The sequence below is a fragment of the Octopus bimaculoides genome, chromosome 7 (genome assembly GCF_001194135.2).
Source record: "Octopus bimaculoides isolate UCB-OBI-ISO-001 chromosome 7, ASM119413v2, whole genome shotgun sequence".
NCBI classification, from domain to species: Eukaryota; Metazoa; Mollusca; class Cephalopoda; order Octopoda; family Octopodidae; genus Octopus; species Octopus bimaculoides.
The window spans coordinates 79,529,431-79,539,303 of NC_068987.1; positions in this window are offsets into that span (position 1 = coordinate 79,529,431).

A 9,873-nucleotide genomic window follows, 5' to 3' on the forward strand; every position below is an offset into this window, starting at 1 on the left:
TATATATATATATATATATATGTGTGTGTGTGTGTGTGTGTGTTTGTGCGTCTGTGTTTGTCCCACAAACATCGCTTGACAACCGATGCTGGTGTGTTTACGTCCCCGTAACTTAGCGGTTCGGCAAAAGAGACCGATATAATAAGTACTAGGCTTACAAAGAATAAGTCCTGGGGTCGATTTGCTCGACTAAAGGCGGTGCTCCAGCATGGCCGCAGTCAGATGACTGAAACAAGTAAATGAGTAAAGAATATATATATATGCATATACATATTTGAACCTGGGACCATATGGTGGGAAATCAAACTCCTTACCACATAGCCACGGCTGCACCTATACATATCAAATGAAATACTGGCTCTTATGGAACCTAGTAAAATGATTACAATAACAGTTATTACTAATAAGTGAACGTTCTTTATCCATTCATCATAATATTATCAGTCGCACTGACATCTTCTACAACAAGTGCTGCAGCAGTATAAATGACATTAATCTGTTTTTAAGTCGTAGCATGTTTCCCCTCACTATTGATTAAAAACTAATGATAAGATTATCAATATACTCATTAAGCCGCTTATATGTTAGGTTCTAGACACATAGGTTCTTTGACCCCTCTCGCTCAGCACCTTTGAAGTGACACTAATGACAAAGAATTATTCTTAAGAATACTATTAAATGAACAAATGATCGGCAGACAAATGAAGGTTTATCGCTGGGTAGTAAATTAAAGTTCCGAGACATATATACTCATAGGGCCAGTTTCTCGGCTTCTGTGGCGTATATATATTCACCACCCCGACGGAACGCTGGTCTGTTGCAGGATTAACCAGTTTTGCCAGCTGAGTGGACTGGATCGACGTAAAAAGAAGCGTTTTGCTCATGAATACATGTTGCCCGATCCAGGAATCGAAACTACAATCTTACGATCGGGAGACCAACACTCTAACCCTAAACCACGCGGCTCCACTTATCATTGAGTAATGTTAGTATATTTGCAGAACTGGTGCATCGACGAATGGAATATTTCACAAGATATATATAAGGATTTACTTTTCGTAATGAGATAAAAAACCAAGGCTGTGTATAATATAGAACATTTTATAAATGTTGTATATTATACACAGCCTTGGTCTTTTATCTCATTACGAAAAGTAAATCCTTATATTCACACGCTGATATATGATCTACGTTGGACCCCTTGTTCTCATAACCACCGAACCTGGAGCTTAACTATAGTCTGTCCATAGCACTTACTCAGCATTACTTGAAACCTATGGGTCTAATAGACACCACTACCGCTCATAGCCTATATATATATATATATATATATGTACATGTATAGATAGATAGATATATGTGTACACGCCTTGAAGCATACATACATATATATGCATGTGTGTGCGCGCATATTTGTACGCCTAAATTTTACTTGTTATTTACTGTTCTATATGCATACGGTCATATAATACGCACACATACACGAACACAAGTACACACACACAAACCCTCCCTCACATAGACACTTGCGCGCGCTCTTTGCGTCTGTGTGTATTTATGTGTGTGTGTGTGTGTGTGTGTGTGTGTGCGTAAAAGAATATATACAGCTAAGAAACCTGCAGCATTCATGAAATTTCAGGAGACAAGTATAAATAAGAGAAATAAGAAAAGGACAAAATAAATAAATAAATGAATAAATAAATGAACGAATAAATAAATAAAAGAGGAAATGAAGAGGAATTGAGAGAAAAAGAAAAATGTACAAGAAAAAGAAAAACGAATAAGAAGGAAACGTATAAGAAGACGACAGCAAGACATAGCGGCAGCTGAAAATATTTAAACGACCTGTCAGGGTAGAGACTAATGCAGCTCTATTTTGCGTTGGAAATATTGTATCTTGAAGCCTCCATACATAATATAGTAAAAAATATAGTTCTATATACCTTTAAGTATTTATTCTATATCCATTCATCTTCTTTGCCAACTCCACCACCAGCAACATAATGACTGAGTTTAATGTTAACAGTTTATATAAAACATTATTGTTGTCCCAAACCTGACCGAGATTAATTGCATTTATAATTACTGTCATATATTGAAGTGTGGTTGTCATAATTTCTTTCGAACGATGAATTTCAACTTTTGAGAAGATTGTTTTGTTACCTTTTATATATATGCCTTGTTCCAGTCATTGGAGAGCGATCGTGATTTGGCGCCGCTTCGAAAGGTTTAATGGAATAACATGACCTCATTTATTATTTACATGTAAGTTTGAAACTGGTTCTATCGAGCTCTTTTGCCAAACTGCTATGCTGCGGGGACATAACCAAATACCGATTGTCAAGCGCTAGGGACACACAAAGACACAATGACATACACACCCCACCCCCAAACATTCTCTATATATATATGTGTGTGTGTATGTATGTATGTATATATATATATATATAATAAGGATAAAGTCATTATTTAATGATTTATCAATGGCTAGCATACTAATAATACCATAATGGTTAATTTATATTATAATTATAATAAGGATGATGAATAATTACACCGTCTGTCTGCTACAAATAGACGCCAAAAATGTTTATAAACCACTTAAATTATTACTCCAGTACTGCAAGGTTGTAAGCGAGGAAAATGGACAGAGAGGGTTTATAAAATAATTTGGATAGTGCCATGTCTTAAGATTTTACGGTTTGTGATATCATATATATATATATATATATATATATATATATATATATATATACATACAGAGAGAGAGAGAGAGAGACGCTCAGCATTATCTTAGTTTCCGTCAACCAAATTCATTCACATTGAATTATTCGGCCCAAAGTCATAACCAAAGTCATAGTAGAAACATCTGCACAGTGTCATGCAGTGGGACGGAAACCTGAACCACATGGCTGCAAAGCGACCTTCCTAATCACACAAGCATGCTTGCTCCTAATATATGAATTTTATATTATTTCTTTATCGGTTGCTTTTTCTTTTTTTTTTTCAAGTTATAGTTTTATAATTAATATATTTTCCTGTGTATTGCTCTTATTGTTCAGCCCCAGGCCAAACGTAACTGAGTAGACCCATGATGGAAGGCATTGAAAGCGTATAAAAACGGCTACTTAAAGGTTATTGAGGACCACGATGCCAAATATGTTCTTTCACTAATACAAAAGTAGAACGGCGTAATTTGACGAAGATTTTGTCGCTATTTCTAGCGAGTCGCATAGGCTCCGTCGTTGGCGCTTCTATTCTTTGGAAGTATCTTTCGATGCTCATGAGTCTATATGTGTGTATTTGCGTCGATGTATGTATGTATGTATGTGAGTATGCTTCGACAGTGGTAGTATTTGTTTAGTCGCTGTCACTCTTACTTGCTCAAGAATGAACATCAGGCAACGTACTGTTTCGTAAAGAATCGTTATGTTCGTTTATTACTAATAATCTACTTTGCTGATTTCCTACTAAAAATGGTTGCTCTTCGTCTATGCCATCCTTATGTTTTCTCAGGTTGTTGCTTGACCTACAAAATCGATTCTCATTTCCTAGTTGGTAGCCTGAAGCAAGTATGCAGTACATTTGATAACGGACAACCATCTTTCCGTTCTCCAGCACCGACGCACTATTGTTTAGTGGAAAATCACATTCTTCTCCTCTCTATGTAGCCTGCCTGCTAGTCGCTAGAACAAGGTATTATATACTAACATACATTACGACCCAACGAAGAATTTGTTTTATATCACCGTAATGAATATTAGAAAAATGTTTCTTCATTTTTTTTCCTTACTCATATGGAAATAATATATATTTTACTTCTATATTTTGATAAATTGATAAAGTGTTTCAGAAAAAATAACGGAAAATATTAGAAAGAAAGAAATGAATGCTATGCCTGTGTGGTTTAGACCAAACTCTTGCTGTTTTCATAACAATAGTTTTGTCACAATAATAGACGTTTCAAGACAAGTTTCTAGTCACCACCTATTCTAATACTCAATAGTTAATTGTACTGTCGTATTTACGCAAAATTCTTTTTTTTCTTTCCTTCACTACATTTATGTTTTATTTCAGAGCCTGCTTCTTTTTTTCTTGCAAATCAAGTCAATGTCATATGGCTACAGAAACGTATAGATAGATAGATAAATAGATAGATAGATAGATAAATAGATAGATAGACAGACAGACAGACAGACAGACAGATAGATAGATAGATAGATAGATAGATAGATAGATAGATAGATATGTACGTATGTATAATGCATGTTTATATGTATAGGCATAATCTGTGTAAGAGACTGCATCGATCAAAATATTACGTGTATTTATGTATAAATATATATAGGGTAACAGAGAGAGAGAGAGAGACAGACAGACAGAGACAGACAAAGGCAGAGACAGGCAGGGATACAGACAGTCAAATTAGATAGATAGATAGATACATACATGCATACATAGGTAGATAGATAGATAGATAGAAATATAGATAGATACATACATACATACATAGGTAGATAGATAGATAAATAGAGAGATAGATATAGATCTTGATGTTGATATTGATGTGTGTTTCTTTCTATAGCTTCAGTTTGCCAGGCAATGATTGATGGCGAGATAGTGAGAGAAAGATCAAAGTTAGTAAAATAAGAGAAGTGTTAGGATTTTTAAAGGAGGTGAAGACATTACATACCAAGACAGCTGCTTTGCACATGATGTTAGCAATCAATTAATAATTAGGTTGATAACACCCTGATAGCTAATTGCTAAGCTAGAATAGCTGTGGTAGAAATTAATTTGTGACTGAAGGAAGATTAATTCAACACATTTTACTGGGCTGAGACTCGATGTTTAGATAAACCAATTTAACAGTCATAATTATAGAGAAACAACAGTAACCACTGTGACGTCAGATTTACCTTTACAGCCAAACCTACCGATTTCTCCAGTCAAACAGCCTCAGCAAGTATCATAGCTATATATCATCATTTGCAAAATCATCAACTGATACACAAACACAAGCACGTGCAAACGGGCACGCACATACAGATTAAAACCAACGTACTTGCATATATACATATATACCGACGGAGTCCCGAAAAGTTCCCGGCTTTTGGTAAGAGAAAACACGGGAGATCAGTTAATTATGATTTAATGCAACATATTCCCCGCTCAGATTCACACGCTTATTGCAGCGGTCCTACATTTTCCCTAAAACCTTTAAAAGAGTTCGAAAGGTTGGGCCTTAACTTTTCAGCACCACCTTTTACATAAGTATGTATATTATTTTGCATACTCATGTGTGCACGCACGCACACAGACAGAGACGCATACATAATATGGGTGGCTTATTAGCAATTTAACAACCTAAAGGCAAATTTATTGACGTCTCTAAAGTGACCGAGAGTACTAGGTAGTATCAGCATTGCTGGAAATAAGAGTCAAAACAACACCAGCGCTACAGAAGCACTATCATATTTCTTTATTTCCCAGAAGGGGCTAAACATAGACGGGAAAAACAAGGACAGACAAAAGGTTTAAGTCGATTACATCGACCACGGTGCGTAACTGGTACTTAATTTATCGACCCCGAAAGGATGAAAGGCAAAGTCGACCTCGGCGGAATTTGAACTCAGAACGTAGCAGCAGACGAAATATCGATTTCTTTATTACCCATAAAGGGTTATACAAAGAATTTTTAAAACATCACAACACATAAAGACAGTACAAAACGAAACAAACATAAAATCGCAACTGTCATCAGAATTCTGTCTTCTTTAGTCTCTTTTGGGGGGCACAATTTGTATGAGTCTCCCTCAACTTCTATCAAATTCCTGCTTCTGGTCACCTCCTCCATATCCAACTTGATCAACTTGGTTTCCAGCGGCACTGGCTTCCTCGCCACAGTGGCCTTGGCGTAGCATTCCATACTGGAGACACTACCACTTGCTATAGCTGGGAAAAAATGCAGCGGCTCGCGTGAAAGGTAACCGTAATAATTCCACAAAAATCACGATTATTTACAGAGACAGTTTTCACAAAGTAACACAACAGTATTCACAATAATTCACAATAATTCACAGAGCCGTTATACCGCTAAGCAGTTCGACCGGCGTGCTAACGTTTCTGCCAGCTCGCCGCCTTCTACAAAAGCACTATCTTAATGTGCTTTTGTAGAAGCACAGCTACAGAAGTACTATCTTAATGACTGACAAGAGGGGGCAAGCACCCCATTGAACATAGCCAGGTCATCGGAGATTTCCAGTTCTGATGCAGAGCATTTTAATTCTCAGCGGTGGTTCTTACCGCGCCTAAGATTAAACTTAACTCACCTTGTCAGCTTATAAGAAAACCGTTGAACTCAAATGCTGATTTAAAAAGCAGTAAAAGTGAAAACTATAAATAATTTGGGTGGTTTATTAGCAATTTAACAATCTAAAAGCAAATTTGTAGACGTCACTAAAGTGGCAGAGGGTACTAGTAGTAGTACAAGTATTGCTAGCAATAATGTTTTCTTATAAGCTGACAAGGAGAGTTAAGTTGAACCCTTGGCGTGGTAAGAGCCACCGATGAGAATTAAAATGCTCTGCATCAAAATTCGAAATCGCCGGTGATTCGGCTATGTCCAATGGATTGCTTGCCTCCCCTTGTCAATTATTAACATAGTGCTTCTGTATCGTTGCAGTTGTTTTGACTCTTATTTATAGCAATGTTGGTACTGTTTAGTACACTAGGAAATGGATGCGTGGCGTTCAGTTAAAGAAGCTAGTTTAGTAACCACGGGAATCTACAGTTCTTCCTCGTAAATTGACACGAATATAAGCGGTTACGGACCTTCCGTGTGTGGAATGTCAGTGACGCACCTGAATTTCTATTGAGAAAATTCAGAAGTTAAGAATTTTCGCAATGATATTAATAGTGTACATGAAAAGGAATGTATTTAGCCAAGATTAAAACCCGAGGCACAGACTCGTCTGAAGAGAAATGAAGATATAGTTATACAATATCTGCCCTTATTTCACTAACTATTATTTCCTTCTATCAAGGCTCAATGTCGTATATTTTCGAGTAGGGTAAAAGGTATTTGGATCTCTTTTATCTTCCCAAATAACATTAGCGATGTAAGTAAACCAAAATTCGAAAATTCCACTCCAAGGATGTTTATTGAAAGCAGTAGCTAACGAAAAAATAAAAAATTTAAAATACGAATGCATTTTTTTAAAAATCATAAATGATGTATTTTTAGTTTTATTATTTTTATTTTTAACGCTTCCGTAGGAGGTTTAAAACGTTTCCTGCAGGAAAAAAATAAATCCTTGCAAACGATGGAAGCAAATATAGAAAACAGAAAGGAAAGAGGGAATTTTCAAATTAGGGCTCATGATACACGCTCTGACAATGCATTATACTTTATATGATGGTAACGGTGATTCTGCACTCTAGATCCATTAGCAGCTCTAGATATAAATATATATATCTCACCGTTTTTATTTTCAAGAATTTTAAAGCTTTTAAAACCCATGTGAAATCTGAAAGTTCTGGGTATTTTGACACTGTAAATCATACATCACATGTCATGCCAGTGAAATGAGCGATACTAATGCGAGTAGCATTGCATATGTGATATCACACTTAATGTTGCTTGAATAATTATACTTAACATTTCGTAGTATATGCTCATATTTAACATCTGAAATTTATTCACTAGAATATAATTTCCCGAATAGGTTTACTACTTTAGTTAAGCATGTTCTTGCAAATAAATCTCGCCATACAGCTGTTCATTGTACTCAACATTTGTAACTACAAGTCAGATCTAAGAGCCCGAAATCCACCAAGTTGTCCTTTATGTACACACTAGTCCTGCTAGAAATAGCAGCTAAATCTTCGTCATCTTACACATCACGACACTAACTGAAGACAATGTATATCAAATACGCACTACTAAATATCCGTAAAAGGTCAAGATGGAGTAACGAATGTAAAACCAGAAACATAAAAATCATGCACTTGGTACTAATTAGGAAATTGAAATAATACGTCAACCTCCCACACATCTCTAAAATTCTTGTTGTTTCTTAAAATTGTCGAAAACCTGATTGTTTCATTAGATACCTCTGTTTAATGAGTTCCCTCAACAGTATTTGTTTTATTGAATACTTTTATATTCTTATATGTTCGATACATAATATAACGAATCAGGGTTGGGTGAGAGAAAGTATTTACATGATGCACTATTATTAATGTTACACGAAACTCAACGCTCTCTACCACGGCTCACAGTGAACTGCTTACCAACCCGAACTGCCAATCGCTCGCAGCTCTTTCCTTTATAATAATGAGTTAGTCCAAAGCAACGAGCTGGCAGAAACGTTAGCACGCGGGCGAAATGCTAGCGGTATTTCGTCTTTCTTTACATTCTGAGTTCAAATTCCGCCGAGTTCGACTTTGCCTTTCCTCCTTTCGGGGTCGATAAATTAAGTGCCAGTTACGCACTGGGGTCGATGTAATCGACTTAATCCCTTCGTCTGTCCTTGTTTGTCTCCTTTATGTTTAGCCTCTTGTGGGTAGTAAAGAAATAAGAAACGTTACCACACCGGGTGAAATGCTTAGCGGTATTTCGTCTGTCTTTACGCTTTGATTTCAAATTCCGCCAAGGTTGACTTTGCTTTTCATACATTCGGGGTCGATAAATTAAGTAACAGTTGCGTACTGGGGTCGATCTAAACGATTGTCCCCCTCCCCAAAAATGCCGGGCCTTGTGCCTAGAGTAGAAAATAATAATGAGCCAGTCCACCTTTTAGCCCCCTTGAGGGGTGGTCGGAATCTTTCCACAGCAGATACTTATATCAACAATTCATAATCTGAATGAAATTCCCATAAGAGCAACAGAAGCAATATTAGTGTAAAATAACCAACTGTGTATAATACTCTGTGTAATATACCGCTAAAAAGCAAATTTATTGCGATATTTGTCCGGAGATAATATCTCTACTTGACATGCTGCGATTATAAGTACAAACTATTTCGGTAGCCTAAAATAATGCAGAAGCAGCAGGTGAGAATGACAGATGATAATTTATGTCCCAGTAGCATATAACTCACTTCCAACGGCATGTTAAGAAGAAATCTGTCGCTCGACTTTGCCATTCATCCTTTCGTGATTGATAAAAAGAAAACGTACCATTTTGAGCATTGGAATCGATGTTATCAATGTAAATCCTCTCCCAAAATTGCTGGCATTGTACCAATATTTGAAAACATTACTGTTACTTATTCTTGTTAATTACAGTGACGGAGTTGTATGTTATTAGTAAATCTCTGTAATTCATAGGTCAGCGCTACGAAATCTAGTACTTTCTTGAAAAAACTTAATTTGCATTTTTACCAGACATTTAAATTCGACAAATATAATGTTCTTTAAATCTACTCTATCGAATAATCGCAATTGCTGTTATGAAGTAATCGTGATCATGTTTGAAAATAGAATTCTAAAAAAATATGTCTAACATTAAATGTATGACAAATCTAGTTTGCAGCAACAGACGAAACAATGCAACAAAATTTCAACAATTACAGTAACAAGCGAATATGCATGATTCCATCAATGACATATATAGACATATATAGAATTACTATGGAATAATAAAACAATGAAAGATTGAGAAACGAGAAACCAAGAGTTTACTCGATATGCTACACACACGCACGTACGCAATTGTTTATTATTCTTCCTATCTTATGGCCATAGTCCCGAAATCTTTTGTCATACATCTGTGAACTCCTCCTCGAATGTTCATCCCGCGTGTGTCCTCCTGATCTGTGTAGTCCATCCCCTCTCTCTCTCCATCTCTTTCTGTATATATATATATA